The following is a 24,663-nucleotide window of genomic DNA, read 5'->3' as shown; positions in this document are numbered from 1 at the left end:
TTCACACATGTTGCAGGAGACAGTATACTGACATTTCAGCTTATAATCAAAATTGTACACAGTACATGCCATGCAAAAACAGTACATGAAATGAAAATATAATGAAAAATATAGAAAAACAACTATCAGCTATCTATAAATAGCTATAGATACCCACTGTTGTTTCATACCCATCTCTTACAATAAATGGTTAGCATGGAGCCAGAGAATATGAAACACCAGGAGCTGAAAGCTGTCTTTAACCAGATGGCATACTAGTTCTCTCACCACTAAAATCACAAAATATTACTCAGAGAGCCAAGTATTGCTCCCTTTCCCTGTGTGCATTTACATAGTGCTTACAGTAGAATTAGACAAAACACAATCCCAATGCTTTTCAGGAGCACCCTGATAAAAACCTAAAACATTTCCCAAGTAACCCACATTAAAAAAGAATACAGTTTACTATAGAATATTATAGTACTTACTATATCATTTTGTAGTAAACTTAGTACACTGTAGAATACTATATTCCACACTGTAGAATCTCTTGATTATGTGTAATACTTACTATACAATTTTGTATTATACTGGAGGATACTATACTACCCACTGTATCCCTTGATACTGTATTGCTTACTTTAGAATTGTTTAGTATACTGGAGAATACTACACTACGCACTGTAGTATCCCTTGATCATGTGTAGTATAGCATTTTATAGTATACTGTAGCCAGGTGAAATTGGACGTCTATCCATGTCCTGAGGATGTCTGGAAATGCCTTCAAAATCGGCCACTAGGGGCAACAGTGAGCGCTATTACCATCAAGTATGCTTGGGTTTTGCTAGCACATTGTGGATGGGGATGATGAATCAGAAGGTTGCGTGTTCAATCCCAGTTGGGGACACTGTTTTTTATTTATTTTTATTTGAACCCTATCCCAAACGTTAACCCTTACCTTAACCATTTGGAATGAGTGCCTAAACTTAATGTTTAAAAAAAATACTTCCACCCAGGTCGGCTGTCATATTTAAAGAATATACAGATGATGGTACAGTCTGCACGCAGGTCATACTTTGTATACATAACAGGCTGTTATTACACTTCGCAAAATTGCACAATGCGATAGATTATTGCAGGCCAAATGTCTTGTGGGACATGAAACCCTTATTTGAGAAGGGCATGGTTGTCCTGTATGGCTCAGTTGGTAGAGGATGGCGCTTACATCGCCAGGGTTGTGGGTTTGATTCCTGGGGCCAGCCAAAATGTATACACGCATGAATGTAAGTCGCTTTGAATAAAAGTGTCTGATAAATTGTTTTCTTTTACTTAACTAGGGAAGTAAGTTAAAAACAAATTCTTATCTTCCATGACGGCCTAGGAACAGTGGGTTAACTGCCTTGTTCAGGGTCAGAAAGACAGATTTTTACCTTGTCAGCTCGTGTAACCTTTCGGTTACACGTCCAACTCTCTAACCACTAGTCTACCTGCTGCCCCAATGGCATATATTATTGTTCCCTCCTTATCCTTTACTTATAGCTCTTTAGTAGGCACAGTACCATCCCACACTGGAGACTGTTTATATACATTGATACCATTACCTTTTATACCAGTCAGTCATTCTGCTCAATAACAGGACTTTGCAGACTAAAGTAGACAAAGAGAGAGAGGCCAGAGTTGACCCTGTTTGCCGTGTACTCAGGAAGGAACTGTCAGGAGGGAGAAGAACTGAGAGGCGCCATAGACAACACATGCAACTATACTTAATATCCATACACTTACAGAGAGAAACACCTCTGAAAGCTTTGGTGTTATATGAAGAAAAGAACTGCACTCTACCTCAAGTGATCTGAATGAGACTCAGTAGTATTTTGCATTGCTTTAAAAACAGCACAGCAGTCAGGAAAACTGTGTATTGATTGTTTAAAAGACAAAAAATAACCTGTGCAGGCAGATGACGCCTATTTAAAAAGCATCGGGTGACTAGTTGTAGTTAGGGAATTAATATTAAAGGAAGTGATCAATATGACTCAATTAATGCCTTCATCATAAAAACTTTATGAGCCCATTCCAAGAGGGGTGAGTGACTCTTTAGGACCATTGGATTTGACTGCTGCGCCCCAATTATATTTTACAGTGAGTTGGTGCACCCTAATGAAGGCCTAATGATCTGGAGAGTGACAAGAAACAGCCGATGGAGGAGCTGCTTGCACAATGTCAAGCCAGGATATATGTTACTCATCAAACTGCCAGAACTAAACAAAAAGAAAAATAACTCTCAATATGCCCATTTTTAAACGTCTCCCAAGAATAGAATATCAAGAATATCAACAACACTAATATAAAGAGATGTGCTACTTTTGTAGCATCTTGCCAAACTCAACTGGGAAGCACTGGGCATCATGTGGTAACTATTCAAAATTATAATCCACACATTATCACTCAGCATATCTCTGCCTCTCTCTTACACTCTTCCCCTCAATCTCTTTCACTTTTTCCTCTCTCTCACTATCTGTCTCTTTCTACTCTCCCTCTCTTGCTCTCCTCTCTCTCTCTCTCTCTCTGATTTCCAGTGGGCAGAGAAAACATCAGTACACAGTCTAGCTAAATGTTAAACAGATGAGAAGGAGCTCTCATTTTGAAGTGTGTCTGTGCTACATACTGAGCCTTGGCACAGATCCTTATGAGAAAAACTCAGACATCTTCAACAAGCGCTGTCTCTGGGGCAGACTGGAAAGGAGCTGTAGATTCTCACAGGATTTACATACACATTTGATACAGAGGAAAGAACACCTATCTGGCTTGTTTGCACACTACAAATACAGGAATGCACAGTACAATGCACAATAGAGTTTGAAATGCCCAGCTGAGATTGCACACCAAGGCAATACTGTGCACGTGAGATCTGTAGGTGATTTTATTCAGTAACTTTATACAGAATGAATAACACAACATTTGTCCCCATCTCTGTCATGTCAGGTCAATGCTTGCCTGGCTGTGTTTATCCCTATGAGGAAATAGCTAACTATCACACCTCCTCTTCTACTCCTGACACCCGCCCCTCTGCCTTTGACTCACGTGGTCACAGCAAATATCAACATTGCGAATAAACACTCAACACCTGCTTGGATCCTCGTTGCTATATAAGGGTTTAGGACTGTCCCAATGGACACACAGCATCTGTTGTTCACAACACTATATTGGGAAGGGTCTCTCTCAAAGACCGCCAATCCCCCCCCCCCCCCCCCCCCCCCCCCGAGCCCAGCCCACACACATTGACATACCAGTTGCCACAACCCCCTCCTACACTGCTGAAACTACAGTCAGTAGTAAAGTAGTAAAGTATGTAACTCTTCTCAGTGGACCCCCACAACCATAAGCCTGCTGCCTGAACTCTTTCCACAGTAAGTTACTTATTTATAGGAACATGTATCCCATAGGGGCAAAGTAATTGAAACAAAATAATGCCGACAGGACTGATATGGTGAAGTTGGCCAGTCAGTCCCAGCGTACGATCGCTAGCGGCTGTGAGGAGAGAGTTACAGAGCAACACCCTTGAAAATCTTTATGCGATGAATTTTTCAGAAAAAGTTTGGGCAATCCGCCTCCGTAACTTCTCCTGGAAACACATACAGTCCCCGCCTCAGTCCAGAGGTCTCCCTGAACAATGGTTATAAAATAGACTTTTGTGAGTGCTGGGAAAAACATGAAGCAAAAACAAACAGTTACTGAGACAAACTAAAATGACTCTTTTCAAAAGAGAAGGGCAAACTTAATTTAGTTTCTTCCGAACAATGAGGCAATAGTGTTCTAAATAAAGAGCAGTCTTCTTCACGCCTACTCCCCATTCCATCACTCAACATTATGAGTAGCAAACTTAAAAGTCCCTGTAAAACAAAAGACAGGAACTGAGTGGAAAAAAAACTTACCTCTCCCCCTGTCTTGCTCTCCTTCTCCTATCCTTCTCTCTGTCTCTCACTCAGGGCTCTCAGTGATCTCTCACTAAATCAGGGTGTGTCAGGCAGATAAAAGGAGATTGAGCTCCTCTTAAAAAGCTGCATGACAGACTCCAGGCAGCCCCCTTGTCAGCTTTTCCAATAACATGTCCCTGCCCAAGTCGTGAAGTATTTCCTGGACACTACGCACACTCCGTTATCCAAGAGGTCTCGTTGGAGGCTACTCTACTCCACTCTGCTCTGCAACTCGTGGGGACTGGAGATTCTGCACCACTCTGCTAAGGCTGCTAGGGCTGAGTTACAGCCTTATGGTCGCCAGACAGATTTAGAAGCCCAGACACATGTGGGAAGTTAAAGAGGCAAGGCTGCCTGGATTGTGACAAGCCTTTCTGATGGTGTGTGTGTGTATGTGTGTGTGTGTGAAAGAGGGACTGGAAGAATAGAAAAAATACATTCCCCTCCTCCACTTAATATGCTGTGGCCTGCCAGTCTGTCTAGCAAGGGAGGAAATAACCACAAAGCTTTTCCTACACAGCACTTTCTTTTTTTCTCCTACCAGCCATACCCACAGTGTGGTCAGAGCAGATGAATAATAGTAATCATTGTTTAACAGGCACAGCCCGTTCAGCATTTTAAGTGGTCAGTGAAGACGGCCCACGGACACCAGGGAATGCATGGTGTTGTTATTGTTGTTGTTTGGTGATATGGAGCTTCAACCGCTTTGGTTGATTATAATTTTTTCAATAAAGGGAACTACCTAACAGGCCTGCAGTAAGAGAGACAACACTCCTCAGCTTTTTGACTTGCTTGTGAGGATGTAGCCTGCTGTTTGAATACATCTGGGGAGATCTATTTTCCTGTTTTAACAAAATATTTAAAGATTCCAAGAGGAAGCTGTGAAGACGGGGGTGTTCCATGAAATTAGTGCCTTTTGCGTCCATTTTATATTTTAAGTAGAAATTGTAAAACAATTTTAAAAGCCTGTTATGTGAAATGAAGTGCCCTTTAATATAGACCCCATGGATAATACAATAAATCAGATGTTTTATATGAATATAGGCTTGATAAAGTTCTGAAGTTGAGCATTTTGCCATATCCCTCCATCAACCCTGTGTCACTTCTAGGAAGATTTTAACCCACTTAATTCCAAAATGTCTCCAAGTTTAACATTCATTGTAAAGACCTGGTTATTTGTCTGCTTTGACAAAATCATTTCAGAAGATTATCATTGATCATGTCATTAGTGATTAATTTATGTCTGTCCCTCATTTCAAGGTCAACCCTATTACGTGAGCTGAACTCTCATTCTAATATGGTGAAACTATTCCTTTTTAAATATATATTTTTCAAAAGAAACATTGAATATCTAATAGTCAAATCATAGATTAAAAAGTAGGTGAGCTGGATGTACTATTTTTGGCAATTTTCTGGTGGAAAACTGAGCGGGTCGAGCATAACATATCAACCCTGTTACCCATACTGTTACACATTGCCCCTCCCTGTAGGACACAACCAGCCTGTCACAAGGAGATTCATGACATTTTTAAGAAGAATTCGACAATCCCTGATACAATTATTTGGCACTTAATAGACACTAACTATGTTAATTTATTAGGGAAACTTTTTTTTATTAAGTTGAACATCTGCTTTTTATCACAGAATGTTAAAATGAGGTGAAATCCCTTATTTTTAAGTTATACTTCTTAAAAGGCACCGAACTGGTGGAACGATCCAGGGATAGAAGAGATAGAACACCAAAACAAGAGTATGTCTGAGTTTCAGGAGGGGAAAGCTTTTGCTTACTCCTGGTCTTATTATGTTGTTGTGTGAATCCCTCCTCGGAGACAATTCCCCAACCAGTTATGTGTATATCTGGGCTAGAATTGGCTGCGGATCCTCCCAGGGCTCTTTCTTTATTCTGACATGTGTTTGAAAACAACCAATTAGAGTGAGATTCCAGCAACAGGATTTAGAGCTGGTCCAAACACATGGAGCTTTGGTAAATATGGATTGTGACACAGATGTCATCATGAATAAATACCGGTTTTCATTCTTCTACCAACATTCACTACTCTCTCGCTATTTGCCTTCCAAACACCTGCTCTACTTCTGAAATATAGGCCTGTAATTCCCTGATTATTTGTGTCACGATTATGATTTCACAATTCATCAAATATGGTATTACGGGGCACTCAATCACAATATTGAAAGGATTCGAATATTGTCTGATCATAAAGCTACTCTATTAAACCAACAGAAAATGTCAAAACATTAGCTGACTATTACAATCATATGTGAGTGAATACATATAGTTACAGTTGGTTGTCATTACAACTTGTTTTTCAACCACTCCACAATTTCCTTGATAACAAACTATAGTTTTGGCAAGTAGGTTAGGATCTACTTTGTGCATGACACAAGTAATTTTTCCAACAATTGTTTACAGACAGAATATTTCACTTATAATTCACTGTACCACAATTCCAGTGGGTCAGACGTTTACATACACTCATTTGACTGTGCCTTTAAACAGCTTGGAAAATTCCAGAAAATTATGTCATGGCTTTAGAAGCTTCTGATAGGCGAATTGACATATTTTGAGACAATTAGAGGTGTAACTGTGGATGTATTTCAAGGCCTACCTTCAAACTCAGTGCCTCTTTGCTTGACATCATGGGAAAATCAAAAGAAATCAACCAAGACCTTAGAAAAAAATTGTAGACCTCCATAAGTGTGTTTCATCAATGGGATCAATTTCAAATGCCTGAAGGTACCACATTAATCTGTACAAACAATAGTATGCAAGTATAAACACCATGGGACCATGCAGCCATCATACCACAGGAGATGCGTTCCGTCTCCTAGTGATGAACGTACTGTGGTGCGAAAAGTGCAAATCAATCCCAGAACAACAGCAAAGGACCTTGTGAAGATGATGGAGGAAACAGGTACAAAAGTATCTATATGCACAGTAAAACGAGTCTTATATCGACATAACATGAAAGGCCGCTCAGCAAGGAAGAAGCCACTGCTCCAAAACAACCATAAAAAAAGCCAGACTACGGTTTACAACTGCACATGGGAACAAAGGTTGTACTTTTTGGAGAAATGTCCTCTGGTTGGTTGAAACAAAAATAGAACTGTTTGGCCATAATGACGATCGTTATGTTTGTAGGAGAAAGAAGGAGGCTTGCAAGCCGAAGAACACCATCCCGACCATGCAGCACGGGGGTGGCAGCATCATGTTGTGGGGGTGCTTTGCTGCAGGAGGGACTGGTGCACTTCACAATATAGATGGCATCATGAGGCAGGAAAATTATGTGGATATATTGAAGCAACATCTCAAGAAGTCAGTCAGGAAGTTAAAGCTTGGTCGCAAATGGGTCTTCAAATGGACAACAACCCCAAGCATACTTCCAAAGTTGCGGTAAAATGGCTTAAGGACAACAAAGTCAAGGTATTGGAGTGGCCATCACAAAGCCCTGACCTCAATCCTATAGGAAATTTGGGGGCAGGACTGAAAAAGCGTGTGTGAGCAAGGAGGCCTACAAACCTGACTCAGTTACACAGCTCTGTCAGGAGAAATGGGCCAAAATTATAATTATTGTGGAAGGCTACCCAAAACATTTGACCCAAATTAAACAATTTAAAGGCAATGCTACCAAATACTAATTGAGTGTATGTAAACTTCTGACCCACTGGGAATGTGATGAAAGAAATAAAAGCTGAAATACATCATTCTCTCTACTATTATTCTGACATTTCACATTCTTAAAATGAAGTGGTGATCCTAACTGACCTAAGAAAGGGAATGTTTATTCGGATTAAATGTTAGGAATTGTAAAAAACTGAGTTTAAATGTATTTGGCTAAGGTGTATGTAAACTTCCGACTTCAACTGTACATGTCAACCAATTTTTCTTTTTTCGAACTAATCTACCTAACTACAGGTGTAGGAACTTAATTTGATCACTCTTGTGTTGCTGAGAATTTTCCTGCGCAGTGTTGTGATGTACATAAATTCACTGAAAACCCGGACTTACACACGTTTATATTAAATTATTGCACGTTTATGTAACCTAATGTTGGCCAGCTAATAGACTACCACAGTATGGGTCATAATACCCATAAAACCTAGTGGACAAACAGGGAAATGGTTCCAATCGTTTTTCCACCATTCATTTTCCCGTAGGGGATTTTAGAAACTCCTAAGATAAGGGCTGTGTTTTGTGTAGGCTTACCCTGATGTGATGTTTTGATAAATCTCTCTAGGACAAGGTGACTGATCAATATATTCACCTGTATTTACCTCCAAAAATGAAACGCTAATCAGCTGCTAATGTGGCTATCAAATCAAATCAAATCAATCAAATCAAATTTTATTTGTCACATACACATGGTTAGCAGATGTTAATGCGAGTGTAGCGAAATGCTTGTGCTTCTAGTTCCGACAATGCAGTAATAACAAGTAATCTAACTAACAATTCCAAAACTACTGTCTTGTACACAGTGTAAGGGGATAAAGAATATGTACATAAGGATATATGAATGAGTGATGGTACAGAGCAGCATAGGCAAGATACAGTAGATGGTATCGAGTACAGTATGTACAAATGAGATGAGTATGTAAACAAAGTGGCATACAAAGCACTACAAATGCCATGATGATATGGATAAGACTGCCGAATCGAGGCAAAGGTAAAAATCTCTGGATTGACTATTAACTAATGTTAGCTAAATGTAGTAATGAATAAATTGGCTACATTTCTTTAAATGTACAATTCTGTGAACTGTCTTGTAGTTTTACATTTTAAATGGACACAATACCTGTTAGCAAAGATGTCAGCTAGAGATGATGTGCAGGAGCTTGCAGGGATTTTCTGTTTTGCATGATGTCTACTTTGATGCTAATTAGCATTTTTTTATCTTATTTTGCTGCAACAATACTGGTGAAATTAAGATCCTACATCTGTAACTACGTTAACTAGCTAGGCTTCCCCAGCATTGGTCTCACTGTGTTTGATTCATTTACTGGTGTAATTACTGGCGATTGAAAGCCAATCACTTTCAATCCCCAGTAAGGAGATGGAGGAGCATGCTTGTACTGACAGGACGCATGTGGAGGGAGTAGCTCTGTTTTGTACCATCAACACTGTGATTATATGTTGAAGCCAGACAGCATAGTTGAAATTAATCCTTTAAAATCGATAGATCAATATATTCCCAAGCAACCGGGAGTGAATGAGCGGTCAGTTAAGTATAATGGTGAACCAATCTGTGGGCAAATGGCTTCCTTACAGGAAAAAACAAAGAACTTGGAGATACAAATCAGAGCAATGCAGAGCTGAAGGATATCCATGAAAAGATAGCTAAAATGCTCTCAATGATCACCAAAACTCACAAACTGTTAAAATCGGTTGTTAAAAAAGTAGATTTGCTCGAAAGGAAAGTAGAGTCTATCATGTATACAGGGTGGGCATGTGGACGAACAAAACAACACAATGTACCTTTTGGAAGTAAAGCTACCAACTTTAGAAGATGTACTGTACCAGCTAGAAACTGAGACAAAATATTGTCCCTACCAGAATACGAGGAAAAAAGGAGACCCTTCCAGATATGTAATCAAGCTGATATCGGATAAGCTTGGGGTGGATGTATCACTGGAGGATCTGGAGTGATGCCATCAGATCGCCGTGAAATATGAGAATGCTAAATACCCTTGCTTTGTAATCGTAAAGCTGTGGAAATATCAGACAAAAGTCTACATTCTGAAGGCACAAGGGTAGCGGGGGATCAAAATCCATGACCAGTCCATTTGATTTGTCGAGGACGTGTCTGCTAAGCTTAGAAAAAAACGCAATTAATTCCAATCAGACAGTCAGTGGAGGAAAAAAAGACTCAAGTGTCAACTCCGATTCCCGGCAGTGCTGTGGGTATGGAATTCAGTACTTCCTAGGTTCATGTATCAAACTGTTAAATTGTGACAATAAAATAATAACAAAGCTTATAAGCAACAGAATGGCAAAAAACAACAGGTCATGGCAGGCAGGGGTCGATAATACAGAGTAGAGTGGCAAAGGTACAGGATGGCAGGCAGACCCAGGGTCAGGTCAGGCAGAGGTCGGTAATCCAGAGTAGGGTCAAAGTCACCGGACGGCCGGCCGGCTCAAGGTCAGGGGCTGGCAGAGTGGTCAGGCAGGCAGGCTCCGAGTCAGGACAGGCAAGGGTCAAAACCAGGAGGCAGAGAAAAAGAGAGACAGGGGAAAAGCAAGAGCTGAGACAAAACGCTGGTTGATAAACATGACAAACAGGCACAAACAGACATAAAACACAGGTATAAATGCCCAGGGGATAAGTGGGGAAGATGGGTGACACCTGGAGGGGGGTGGAGACAAGCACAGGGACAGGTGAAACAGATCAGGGTGTGGCATTAATACAAAAAATAAACACTTGTAAAAAAAATACAAGAACATGTTTCAGTTTAATACAATATGTAAAAAAATAATGACTGTTGATACGCAAAAAGGCTTTTTGATACCCAGAATGGGTAGCTTCTAACTTTCCAGCTGAAATAATACATTTTATAAAAAATATTGTAAATGTCCTACAGCAAAAATAGACACACATATACACAGATAATACATTATCTGATGAAATTGCTCTCCCCCTCCGGTTTGGACTGGCAATTGAACCACTTGCAGAAAGAATTAGACCGGATCCAAATATAACCGGTATCAGTATTGGTAAACATCAATATAAACTAAACTTAATTGAAGATGATCTCCTGATATACCTGACCAATATTGAAAACTTAATGGCGCTTTTGCTAAAGATATTTTCAGAATCAAAAAAATCTCAGGATAGAAAATTAGCATGGAAAATACTAAACAAGGGCAATAGGAAAAACAACAACACAATCTACATCAATCCTTTAAGTGGACCACAAAACAAATGAAATACTTATGATGCTTAATAAGTGACAAAAAAATATATATATATGAAGATAACTGTATTCCATTAAACAACAATATGAGAGCATATCAAATTAAATGGAACAATCTCCACATATATCTTACAGGTAGAATGGCATGGCTGACAAAGTTTTTGCATTTATTTTTGGTAATACCAGTTACCCCACAGAAGACATTCTTTACAAAAGTATATTCGGCATAATTGACTTTATATGGGCAAATAAAATTCATTGAATAAAAAGGAAAGTTTTAGATCTTCCTAAGTCTGAAGGTGATTTTAATAACCTTCCAGACTTGGAATTGTATCAACTCGCTAGCCAAGGCTTTTACTTGTGACATATTGTTAAATACACTAAAGACAAGCAATGGGTACATATTGAAGATGCACATACTCATCCCCAGAATATTTTTTTCGCGTCTATTTTCAAAGGATAAAGCTAAGAACATTAGCAACTTCATACTTAAGAACGCTATAACAATATGAAAGAAAATTAAACATTTTCTACAACAACCAATATCGCTCCCTAAAAACCACAACCTTATGGAACAATCATTTGAAGCTTTTCAGAATTCACCGATAAATAGGTCCACATGGAGAATTAAATCCATAGAAACAGTTTTTATTTTTTTATTTAACTAGGCAAGTCAGTTAAAACTTCTTATGGCTGAGATTCCGCTAACGGGATCGATGTGACAACAGCCAGTGAAAGTGCAGGGCTCCAAATTCAAAACAACAGAAATCCCATAATTAAAATTCCTCAAACATCCAAGTATTTCACACCATTTTAAAGATACACTTCTTGTTAATCCCACCACATTGTCCAATTTCAAATAGGCTTTACGGCGAAAGCACCACAAACGAGTATGTTAGGTCAGAGCCAAGTCACAGAAAAACACAGCCATTTTTCCAGCCAGAGAGGAGTCACAAAAATCAGAAATAGAGATAGAATTAATCACTTTTGATGATCTTCATCAGATTACACTCATAGGACTTCATGTTACACAATACATGTATGTTTTGTTCGATAAAGTTCATATTTATATAAAAAAATCTCAGTATACATTGGCGCGTTATGTTCAGTAGTTCCAAAAACATCCAGTGATTTTGCAGAGAGCCACATCAATTTACAGAAAAACATTATAAATGTTGATGAAAATACAAGTGTTATACATGGACCTTTAGATACACTTCTCCTTAATGCAACCGCTGTGTCAGATTTCAAAAAAGCTTTACGGAAAAAGCAAACCATGCAATAACCTGAGTACGGCGCTCAGAGCCCAAACAAGCCAAAAAGATATCCGCCTTATTGTGCAGTCAACAGAAGTCAAAAATAACATGAAATATTTACTTACCTTTGATGATCTTCATCAGAATGCACTCCCAGAAATCCCAGTTCCACAATAAATGTTTGTTTTGTTCGATAATGTCCATCATTTATGTCCAAATAGCTCCTTTTGTTAGCGCGTTTGGTAAACAAATTCAAACTCACGAAGCGCGTTCACTAGGAGCAGTGGAAAAGTCCAAAAGTTCTGTTACAGTCCGTAGAAACATGTCAAATGAATTATAGAATCAATCTTTAGGATGTTTTTAATATAAAACTTCAATAACGTTCCAACCGGAGAATTCCTTTGTCTGTAGAATTGCAATGGAACAGAGCTCGCTCTCACGTCAATGAGCGTCACGAGCTCAAGGCATTCTGGCAGACCTCTGACTCATTCCCCTCTCATTCCCCCCCACTTCACAGTAGAAGCATCAAACAAGGTTCCAAAGACTGATGACATCTAGTGGAAGCCTTAGGAAGTGTTACATGACCAATATCCCACTGTATCTTCAATAGGGAATGAGTTGAAAAATGACCAAACCTCATATTTCCCACATCCTGGTTGGATTTTATTCTCAGGTTTTTGCCAGCGATATGAGTTCTGTTATATTCACAGACATCATTCAGAGTGTTTTCTATCCAAATATACTAATAATATGCACATATTAGCAACTGGGACTGATTAGCAGGCAGTTTACTCTGGGCACCTTATTCATCCAAGCTACTCAATATTCCCCCAGCCATAAGAAGTTATGAAGAACAAATGGACGGCCTAGGAACAGTGGGTTAACTGCCTTGTTCAGGGGGAGAACAACAGATTTTTACCTTGTCAGTTCAGGGATTCGATCTAGCAACCTCTCAGTTACTGGCCCAATGCCCTAACCACTAGGCTACCTACCATCCCCAAAAAAATTACTTGGTAACAGGAAGTACATTCATTTCCATGACAGAATTCAAAAGTAATTTTGAACTGACCAATGTAGATACTTTCAAATACATGCAACATATCACGAAATGTCGATTTGAAATCTGAGAAAAATGAATTTGTACAATTTAAGGACAATTGACAAACAATAACGCAGGCCCTAGGAATGGGTGTGTGAACATGTGGGTCTGGGCAGATCATTGTTTGTGTGCGTCTGTAAGTTGTTGTTAGTATGTATAAGTTTTAATCTGGAGTGGGAAAAACCTGTAATAAAAAATTAAGCAAGTCACCACTTCTGAGTTGTCCACAAATAGACCAGGCTCTGATTGGCAGACTTTCACAAAGTGACCACTTCTCACCTGGGGCTATTGTCAGAGGTGACTTTCCACCAATTTCCACCAATTACTACACTTAGATTTGGAATTTATCAATTAAGGGCTCATAAGAATAATTCCAAACCGAGGAACTGCAAATATCAAGAGGTTAGCTTTGAGGACTTCAACAAGCGCTCACAATTGGGTATTTATAGGCATATGTGTCAGGGTAAGTTTGTGGTTTCATGGAACATGACAGCACACTTCACACAAAGTGTTTGCTGGGAAAAGTACCACAAAGCAACTGAGTATACAATATAAATGCCTTGTTCAGAGGCAGAATGACACATATTTACCTTGTCAGCTTGGGGATTCAAACTTGCAACCTTTCAGTTCCTAGTCCAATGCTCTAACCACTAGTCTACATATCTAAACGTATCTCAAACTTAAAGCATTGTATTTGATACATTTCCTAAGATCTAGACCTCAGTTGAATCTGGTAATGAATGATGTGGCTGTTGAGCAAGTTGAGGAGACTAAACTTCCTGATGTGACCTTAGACTAAATTGTCATGGTCAAGACATATTGATTCAGTTGTTGTAAAGAGTAGTCTGTCTGTGTGTGTGTTAAAGAGATTATACTTTTTAACAACACAGTCGACCCAACAAATCCTGCAGGCTCTAGTTCTATCTAATCTTGACTATTTCCCTGTGATATGGTCAAGCACTGCAAATAATGACCTAGAAAAGCTGCAGTGGGCCCCAAACAGAGCAACACATCCTACCCATCAATGTACACAGAGGGCTAATGTCAACAGTATGCATGTCAGTCTCTCTTGGCTCAAGGTAGAGGAGATATTGACTGTAACAATTCTTGTTTTTGTGAGAAATATAATTTTGTTAAATTCCAAATTGTATGTATAATCATTACGGACATATTTACCCCACCAGACATTCCAACAGGCGTCTCTTCACAGTCCCCAAATTCAGAACAAATTCAAGACAAGGCACAGTATTACAGAGAGCCATGATCACATGGAACTCCCACACACCTCAAATTACTCAAGCAAATAGCAAAATTAGCTTTAAAAAACAAATAAAACAACACAACACAACAAACTTGAAGCTCTCAACCTGCTCCACTACAGCCCCGTCAATGAGAATGGGGGTATGCTCGGTCCTCCTTTTCCTGTAGTCCACAATGATCTCCTTTGTCTTGATCATGTTGAGGGGAGGTTGTTATCCTGGCACCACACAACCAGGTCTCTGACCTCCTCCCTATAGGCTGTCTCGTTGTTGTCGGTGATTAGGTCTACTACTGATGTGTCATCTGCAAACTTAATTATGGTGTTGGAGTCGTGCCTGGCCATGCAGTCATGAGTGAACAGGGAGTACAGGAGGGGACAGAGCAAGCACCCCTGGTCCTCGTGTTGAGGATCAGCATGGAGTATGTGTTGTTACCTACCCTTACCACTTGGGGGCGGTTCGTCAGAAAGTTCCGGATCCAGCTGCAGAGGAAGGTGTTTAGTCCCAGAGTCCTTTTGCTTAGTGATGAGCTTTGAGGGCACCATGGTGTTGAACATTGAGCTGTAGTCAATTAATCGTGTATTTTTTCATTATGTGTCGGAACCCAAGAAGACTAGCTGTCTCCATTGGCGTCGGCTATTGGGGATCCCAATAAAATCAAATAAAAATAGAATTTGGAATAAAATTCTAGAATAGATAGTTTTGAATAAACATGTCTGGTACATTTTCCACAGTCCATTGTTTAAGTCAGAGCTATTCTCCTAGCATCTCGTATGGCATCTGAGCAAGGTCTTTCCTGCATTGTCCCCCAAAAATCAATTAATCAATCACTCACTGGGTATTTAATACTAGTGTGCTCTGGAACCCACTGCTTTGAATCTTGCTTTGTCCAAACTGCTGTTTCAGTGGATAGAAGACTGTATGTCACTCTGGATAAGAGCATCTGCTAAATAACTAAAATGTCAAATATAAGACTGTGAGAGTGGATTTAAAGCAGATGTCTTACATAGAGACAGGGAAAGGTAATAATCATAGCGCTCTGCCAGGAGTCTTACTAGACATAATGGAAATCTCATCATTCCAGTATCACCGGAATAGGATAAAGTTCCCTTTAGATACTGATCTAAGGTCAGCTTAGCATTTTAGTTGCCATAGTGGTTAAAGAGTAGGCTGATCCTAGATCTGTGCCAAAGGCAACTACTATCCAGAGCAGCAACAGCAGAATAAGATGACATTGCCACCAGACAATGATCTGAGGCCAGTTAAGACATTGATGACTAAGGTGAAGCTGATCCTAAATCTATTCATATGGGAAACTTTGAGCCAGAGCCGTAACACCAGTGGCATCACATCCTGCCTCACATTGTTTGTGTTCTCCTACACCACCTGACACTGTTTCAATTCATTGGTGGACACCCAAAGTGCTCCTCAGGAGTCACTAATAGAATTAGCATCTGTCATTCCAGGCCTGTGCCTTCATGTTTCACTGTCCCCCCATAGCTAGTGGAGAGGGAAATGAAGAAACATATTGCTCCCATTATGTCTTGGCATTTTCCATAGAAATGTACTGACTGTGTTCCGTAGGAGCAGGGAATGATGTAGGCCAAGATGATGGCTTTGGCAGCCTGAGACAGGAGCGCTCCGACGAGCTAACACTCCAGTGGAGGACAATAGAAAATGTTCCAGTCACAGTTTAGAGACGGCAGCGTTAAACGTTCCTTGGCACTGTTACTATTGTTTAACTGTTCAGTGAGTCAGAAATGAAGGGGCCTTTTGTAGAGATTTGATTGTTGCTGGTGTTGGACAGATTGGAGCCGAGGGCACACACAGATGCAGCCAAGTGCACACACAGATAACACACACATACAGTACACACACCCACACAGACAGGAACACACACAGACACACATACATACAGCCCACACACACCAATAAGTCTAATAGCCACGCACACACTCATTGACATCTGAAGGACCCCCAAACCAGGGTTTCTGTTAGGAAAAAGTGGTGCTGGACAACGTAACCTGAAAGATTTTAATTTACTGGCCATTTGAGAAATTTACCGGACCCAATGTCATTGGGTGCATGACTTAATGGGCATCCACCCATGGTGCTCAGAATGACAGAAATCACATTACAATGTATCTTAACAGAACATGCATCTCCTGTAATGAAGCCACCAATAAAAAGTACAATTTCAAACACTTACCAAATTGCAATTTGCGGGAAAACACCATTTTAAACTGCACACCTGATGTGAGCGGTTCCATATGTGACAGAGATGAAAATCTCCATTAGAAACTTACACAGAGTGTACAAAACATGCTCTTTCCCTGACATAGACTGACCAGGTTGTAACGAAAATCCAACTCTGTCTGCCTAATTCTTTCTCTCTGCTCTTGTTCTGTTTAACATGATATCAGTTGGCAGAGCTGGGAGGGTCCTCAGTGAAATTGGACACACCTGGACACGCGTGTGTCCCGGGGATAAACACACCTTTCCCCTATACATCGAGGAGACTCTCTCCACGCAGACACACCGCTCGTTTTTTTTGTGACATTTTGGGGCTTTTTGTGTTTGATTATTTGAGAGGTGACAAAAATAAACTATCAACCAAATGTATTTATAAATCCCTTTTTACATCAGCAGATGTCACAAAGTGCTATACAGAAACCCATCCTAAAACCCCAAACAGCAAGCAATGCAGATGTACTGTAGAATCACGGTGGCTAGGAAAAACTCCATAGAAAGGCAGGAATCTAGGAAGAAAGCTTATGCCTGTGCCGGGTGGAGATTATTAGAGTACATGGCCATTCAAGGCCAGATTGTTCTTCAAGATGTTCAAACGTTCATAGATGACCAGCACGGTCAAATAATAATCTCAGTGGTTGTAGAGGGTGCAACAAGTCAGTATCTCAGTAGTACATGTCAGTTGTCTTTCCATAGCCAAGCATTCAGAGGTCGAGACAGCAGGTGTGGGAGAGAGAGAGAGAGAGAGTCGAAAACAGCAGGTCTGGGACAAGGTAGCATGTCCGGTGAACAGGTCAGGCTTCCCTAGCCGCAGGCAGAAAAGTTAAGTTGAAACTGGAGCAGCAGCACGACCAGGTGGACTGGGGAGAGCCAGGTGTCATCAAGCCAGGTATTTCTGAGGCATGAACCTAGGGCTCAGGTCCTCCGGGAGGGAAGGGAGAGTACTTAAATTCACACAGGACACCAGATAAGACAGGATAATTACACAAGATATAACAGATTGACGTGGGTTATCTGGGTAGCCGGAGAGTAGAGCATTGCAGTCGTCTAATCTAGAAGTGCCAAAAGCATGGATTAGCTTCTCTGCATTATTATTGGACAAAATGAAGATGGAAAAAAACGATCCTTGAAATATTCTTGGTATGTTTGTCAAAAGAGAGATCGGGGTCCAGAGTAACGCCGAGGTTTTATTTGAGACAACTGTACAACCATCAAGATTCATTGTCAGATCCCTTTGTTTCTTGTGACCTAGAACTAGAACTCTGTTTTGTTCGAGTTTAAAATAAAGAAATTGCCGCCATCGACTTCCTAATGTCTGAAACACAGGCTTCCAGGGTATGTTGATGTTTCATCGAAATGTACAGCTGCGTGTCATCCGCATAGCAGTGAAAGTTGACATTGTGTTTCCGAATGGCATCACCAAGAGGTAGAATATATAGTGAAAACAATAGTGGGCCTAAAACGGAACGTTGAGGAACGCAGAAACTTACAATTGATTTGTCAGAGTACAAACTATCCACAGAGACGAACTGATATCGTTCCGACAGATAAGATCTAAACCAAGCAAGAACTTGTCTGTGTAGACCAATTCAGGTTTCTAATCTCTCCAAAAGAATGTGGTGATCGATGGTGTCAAAAGCAACACTAAGGTCTATGAGCACCAGGACATATGCAGAGCCTTGGTCTGACGCCATTAAAAGGTCATTTACCGCCTTCACGAGTGCAGTCTCAGTGCTATGATGGGGTCTAAAACCAGACTGAAGCATTTTGTATTAATTATTTGTCTTCGGGAAGGCAGTTAGTTGCAGCGTAACAGCTTTTTCAAAATGCTTTGAGAGGAATGGGAGATTTGATTTCCGGGTCAAGGTTTTGATTTTTCAAGAGAGGCTTTATTACTGCCACGTTTAGTGAGTTTGGTGGATAGGGGCCATTGTATTATGTTCAATATAGGAGGGCCAAGCACAGGAAGTAGCTCTTTCAGTAGTTTAGTTGGAATAGGGTCAAGTACGCAGCTTGACGGTTTTGAGGACATTACTATTTTCATGAATGTGTCAAGAGATACAGGATTAAAAAACTTGAGTGTCTCCATTCCAGTTCTGTGCAGACCCAGGACAACTGAGCTTTGGAGAAATATGCAGATTCAAAGGGGAGTCCGTCATTTTCTTTCTAATGATGATGATTTTTTCATCAAAGAATTTATCCCTGCTGAAGTGAAAGCTATCCTCTCTTGTTGAATGTTGCTTTTTAGTCATCTTTGCGACAGTATCAACAATAAATGTTGTATTATTCTTATTCTCCTCAATTAGTTTGGAAAAATACGATGATCAAGCAGCATTGAGGGCTCTTCGATATTATACAGTACTGTTTTTCCAAGCAAGTCGTAAGATTTCCAGTTTGGTGGGGCACCACTTCCATTCAAATTTTCTGGAAGCTTGTGTCAGGGCTCTGGGAGTTTCTGTATACCAGGGAGCAAATTTCTTGTGACAAAGGTTTTGTTTTTAGGGGTGCGACTGCATCTAGGGAATTACACAAGGTTAAATTAAAATCCTCAGTTAGGTGGTTAACAGATTTTTGTACTCCGATGTCATTGGGTAGGTGAAGGGAATCTGGAAGGGCATCTAGGAATCTTTGGGTTGTTTGAAAATTTATAGCATGGCTTTTGATTATCCTTGGTTGGGGATTATTTGTTGAGATTGCAAACATAATAAAATGGTGGTCCGGTAGTCTAGGATTATAAGGAAAAACATTTAGATCCACAATATTCTTTCCACGGGAAAAAAATAGATTCAGGGTATGACTGTGGTAATGAGTAGGTCCAGAGACATGTTGGACAAAACCCACTGAGTTGATGATGGCTCCGAAACCCTTTTGGAATGGGTCTGTGGAATTGTCCATGTGAATATTGGAAGTGAGGGATCTAACATTAAGTAACCCTATTTTGAGATGTGAGCTATCGAAATCTCTTTCAATAATGACAGGAATGGATGAGGTCTTTATTCCAGTGAGATTGCTAAGGTGTTTTGCTCTGCTCATCCTAGATAGAGGCACAGACACGGTCTCAATAGGGATAGCTGAGCTGACTACACTGACTGTGCTAATGGCACATGTTGCTAAGCTGGCAGGCTGGCTAACAGCCTGCTGCCTGGCATGCACCCTATATCATTGTGGAGCTAGAGTAGTTAGAGCCCTGTCTATGTTCATAGATAACATGAGAGCACCCCTCCAGCTGGGATGGAGTCTGTCACTCCTCAGTAGGCCTATTGAAAGAGGGACAATTATGTACAAATTCAATATTTTGGGAGGGGCAGAAAACAGTTTTCAAACAGCGATTGAGACTCTGCTGTAGAGCTCATAACTCCCCCTAACTGGAAGGAGGCCAGAGACAATTACTCGATGCCGGAACATTTTTCTAGCTGATTTACAAGCTGAAGCTATGTTGCGCTTGATGACCTCTGACTGTTTCATTCTAACATCATTGGTGCCGACGCGGATAACAATATCCCTATACTCTCTACCCTCGCCAGTTTTAGGCTTAGCCAGCACCATCTTCAGATTAGCCTTTACATCGGTAGCCCTGCCCCCTGGTAAACAGTGTATGATCCCTGAATGATTATTTTTAAGTCTAATATTGCGGGAAATGGAGTCATCAATGACTAGGGTTTTCAATTTGTCCGAGCTAATGGTGGGAGGCTTTGGCGGGTCAGACCCTGCAACGGATGGAGGAGAGACCTGGATGGAGGAGAGACCTGAGAAGGCTCGGCCTCTGACTCTGACTTGTTGCTTAGTTTCTGTAGGCTGAATGAGCAACACAGGTTGAGCATGCCGACAGTATTTCTTTCCTGAAGCATTGAGAAAATTGTGCGGCTGTAGGGACTGTGCAGGGTGGATTTATACTGCTATCCGTACTTACTGGTGGGACTACTATCTGTACTTACTGGTCATCCTTTCCTCCACGTAAATTGCCCTTGCCTAACGATTGCGTCTGAAGCTGTGCTTACAACATGGCTTTCCTCACCATAAGGTGATAATTCTCCTGTATATTATGAGTACAACAACTGCAATTAGATGGCATAGTGTTAATGTTACTACTTTTTTGGCTGGTGGATGTCCTGTAGAACCATGTCCAGATAAAGCGTCCGGGGTAAAAAAGAGAAACAAAACCAAGACATTGGTAAATGTATTAAAAGTTAAAACCGAAAAGTTTGGCAGATAGCCAAGTTAGGTACAAACAGTAAAACAGCACGGAGACAAGCCCAGAAGTTGAGGGCGGAGCACAAGTTGGCTTTCTTACTGCCGCCAAGAGTCGTGTTCATGACTCAACACCCCTGAGTATCAATATCAATGCACGCATCCACTCTCTTACACTACTAACTACACACACCATTGTTATTTAATACATATATTTTTGTTATTTCTTTATCTCTGCATTGTTTCCCTCTTTGTTACGGGCTACGAGACAGCTAGTAACAAGTGGGGGCTCGCCCTGGATATGAGGTTGGTTCCAAGACATTTTTGCGTATAGTATTTTTTTGCATTATGATGGGTTAATGCTAATTGGGATGCGCTTTGGTTGGTATTCACTGCCTAATCTTATAAGTGTTCGGTATAGTGCCTTAGAGACACATCAGTCATTTTGGTTGTCCGGTGACGTCATCAATGCTAGTGTTTTGATAAACTCTGTATGTGCTTTTTTCATATCTTTTGTTACAGCTTTTTTGAGTTGCGCTATTTGATAGGCCCAGGGTTGGTTGCCTTTGTTTGGTCAACTTGGTTTTGTGCTGCATTGGAGAGGAACATTGGTTAGTTTTCAGGACCCTGCCCAGGTTGGAAACTCTTGCTCTACTTGCTGTAAGGACATTGGTCCGAGGAGGTGAGTACAATCTTCTGTGTACCTCAGTGGGAGATTTGGGTAGGGTAGTGCTATTCGCTACTCGGAGCTATAGCCTTTCATTTCCCCTGTTAGGCTTGGCGACGGAATACATTGGAAATTGTCATTTTGTTTGCTAAATTTGTTTGGTGTCCGTGGATAGAGCAGTTGTCTCGGGGGCACGACCGTGGCTTGGGGGGATCCGCCAGGGTGCTGTTTTTTTCCCGTACCAGTGGGCTACTGTGCACGGTGCTACCCACCGTGAATCTGCACGAAGACCAGGGTTGAGCTATTGTAGGATTTGGGGAAGCTCCTTATATACAGTACCAGTCAAAAGGTTGGACATTCCTAATCATTCCAGGGTTTTTCTTTATTTTTATTGTTTTCTACATTGTAAAATAAAAGTGAATATATCAAAACTATGAAATAACACATATGAAATCATGTAGTAACCAAAAAATGTGTTTGAGCCAATCAGTTGCGTTGTGACAAGGTAGGGGTGGTATACAGAAGATAGCTCTATTTGATAAAATACCAAATCCATATTATGGCAAGAACAGCTCAAATAAGCAGAGAAACGACTGTCCATCATTACCTTAACTTCTTGGTGATGGGGTAGTATTTTCACGTCCGGATGAAATGCATGCCCAAATTCAACTGCCTGCTACTCATCCCCAGAAGATAAGATATGCATACTATTAGTATATTTGGACAGAAAACCCTCTGAAGTTTCTAAAACTGTTTGAATCATGTCTGTGAGTATAACATAACTTATTTAGCAGGCGAAACCCCGAGGACAAACCATTCAGATTTATTTTTTGAGGTCACTCTCTTTTCCAATTTTATTGGGAATCCAGGTTTCTAAGGGACCTTCTTGCAGTTCCTATCGCTTCCACTGGATGGCAACAGTCTTTAGAAATTGGTTGAGGTTTTTCCTTTGTCTAATGAAGAGGTACGGCCATCTTGAACGAGGGTCACTTGAAGTGTACTGTTAGATAGAGGCGCGTGACCATAAAGCTAGCTAAAGTTTGTTTTCCTACTGTATTGAACACAGATCATTCCGTCTTCAATTTTATCGATTATTTATGTTGAAAAATACCTAAAGTTGTAATACAAAAGTAGTTTGAAATGTTTTGGCAAAGTTTACAGGTAACCTTTAAGATATGTTGTAGTCACATTGCGCAAGTTGGAACGGGTGTTTATCTGGCTCAAACGCGCCAAATAAATGGACATTTTGGAATTAATCGGACAAAATGACCATTTGTGATGTTTATGGGACATATTGGAGTGCCAACAAAAGAAGCTCATCAAAGATAAGGCATGAATTGTATTTTTATTTCTGCGTTTGCAGGGTTGAAATATGCTTTTCCCACTTTTTTTACGGATGTGCTATCCTCAGATAGCATCGTTTGCTTTCGCCGAAAAGCCTTTTTGAAATCTGACATTTTGGCTGGATTCGCAACAAGTGTAGCTTAAATTTGCTATATTGCATGTGTGATTTAATGAAAGTTTGATTATATAGAAATTTATTTGAATTTGGCGCTCTGCATTTTCCCTGGCTTTTGGCCAGGTGGAACGCTAGCATCCCACATATCCCAGAGAGGTTAAGACATGGCGGTCAGTCAATCCTGGACAGATGCTGTCGCAAAAACCATCAAGCACTATGATGATCTGGCTCTTATGAGGACCGCAAAAGGAAAGGAAGACCTAGAGTTACCTCTGCTGCAGAAGATAAGTTCATTTGAGTTAACTGCACCTCAGATTGCAGCCCAATTAAATGCTTCACAGAGTTCAAGTAACAGACACATCTCAACATCAATTGTCCAGAGGAGACCGCGTGATGGTGTGGGGGTGCTTTGCTGGTGACACTGTCTGTGATTTATTTAGAATTCAAGGCACACTTAAGCAGCATGGCTACCACACATTCTGCAGCTGTACTCCATCCCTTCTGGTTTGCACTTAGTAGTGACTATTATTTGTTTTTCAACAGGACAATGAACCAAACAGACTTTGTAAGGGCTATTTGACCAAGATGGAGATTGATGGAGTGTTGCCTCAGATGACCTGGCCTCCACAATCACCTGACATCAACCCAATTGAGTTGGTTTGGGATGAGTTGAACCCCTGAGTGAAGGAAAGGCAGCCAACAAGTGCTCAGCAAATGTGGGAACTCCTTTAAGACTATTGAAAAAGCATTCCTCATGAAGCTGGTTGAGAGAATGCCAAGCGTGTGCAAAGCTGTCATCAAGGCAAACGCTGGATACTTCAAAGAATCGCAAATATAAAATATATTTTCATTTGTTTAACACTTTTTGGTTACTATCTGATTCCTTATGTGTTATTTCATAGTTTTGATGTCTTCACTATTTTTGTACAATGTAGAAAATAGTAAAAAATAAAGAAAAACCATTGAATGAGTAGGTGAGTTCAAAATTCTGACTGGTACTGTATCTCATCTCTCTCCTGTGGTGCCCAGTCTGATTCTCTTCTCTTGTTGTGGTCTGTGCTGGGGTGCTCAGCTGAGGGGAAGAGCAAGATTTTTTATATCAGTCACTTGTGACTATGTCATCTAATGTCGATGAGTTCATTCGCATTCTATCAGAGGAACTCTTAGAATTATGTGCTGAAGAACAGCTGTTGAAGATCGCTGAACATTTCCAGATTGAAAAAAAACTTATGTTGATATTGAAGGCCAATCTGATGGAGAGTGGTATACTCGTAGTTACCACTGGAGCAGCCTCTGTCGAGGACTCGCCATCCCCCAGCCGTCTCCCCGTTTCGCTACAATGGCCACTCCGTCTGTTAGTCTTCCAGAAAGAACTGCTTCTGTTTCAGTTTGAGCATGACCATGTTATACATGAAAGGTAATTGGAATTTAAACAGGATTTGGAGCACGCTAAAATCAAGCTGCAATGAGCGGCTAGAATTGTTTAGGGATGGAATGCTCTCGGGGGGCAGTTTACTTAGGGAAGGTGGCCCTGATTCACCTAGTGGTCCCACCTCTCTCAGTCGTGCCCCGGACACATTTGATGTTGGAGTTTGTTTTCGTAGTTTG

At 40.6% G+C, this 24,663-nt stretch overlaps 1 protein-coding gene across 4 annotated transcripts in view; it reads right to left on the bottom strand.

Moving 5' to 3' along the window:
- The window catches only part of LOC110537515 (delta-sarcoglycan), a 345,704-nt gene that overhangs the window by 101,618 nt on the left and 219,423 nt on the right, over positions 1–24,663 (bottom strand). The window contains exon 1 of one of the 4 annotated variants that reach the window (XM_021623616.3): positions 3,909–4,365. The exons of 2 other annotated variants lie outside the window; for them this stretch is intronic. The gene's annotated coding sequence lies outside the window, so the exon portion shown is untranslated. Of the gene's footprint in view, positions 1–3,908; positions 4,366–24,663 lie in introns of those variants that run through there. One more of the 4 variants, XM_090192385.1, reaches the window with a different exon arrangement.

Source organism: Oncorhynchus mykiss, chromosome 12, assembly GCF_057628025.1.
Source record: "Oncorhynchus mykiss isolate SJ-2025 chromosome 12, ASM5762802v1, whole genome shotgun sequence".
NCBI lineage: Eukaryota > Metazoa > Chordata > Actinopteri > Salmoniformes > Salmonidae > Oncorhynchus > Oncorhynchus mykiss.
The sequence above is the reverse complement of the archived record's forward strand: the minus strand, read 5'-3'. Positions and strand labels throughout refer to the sequence as shown.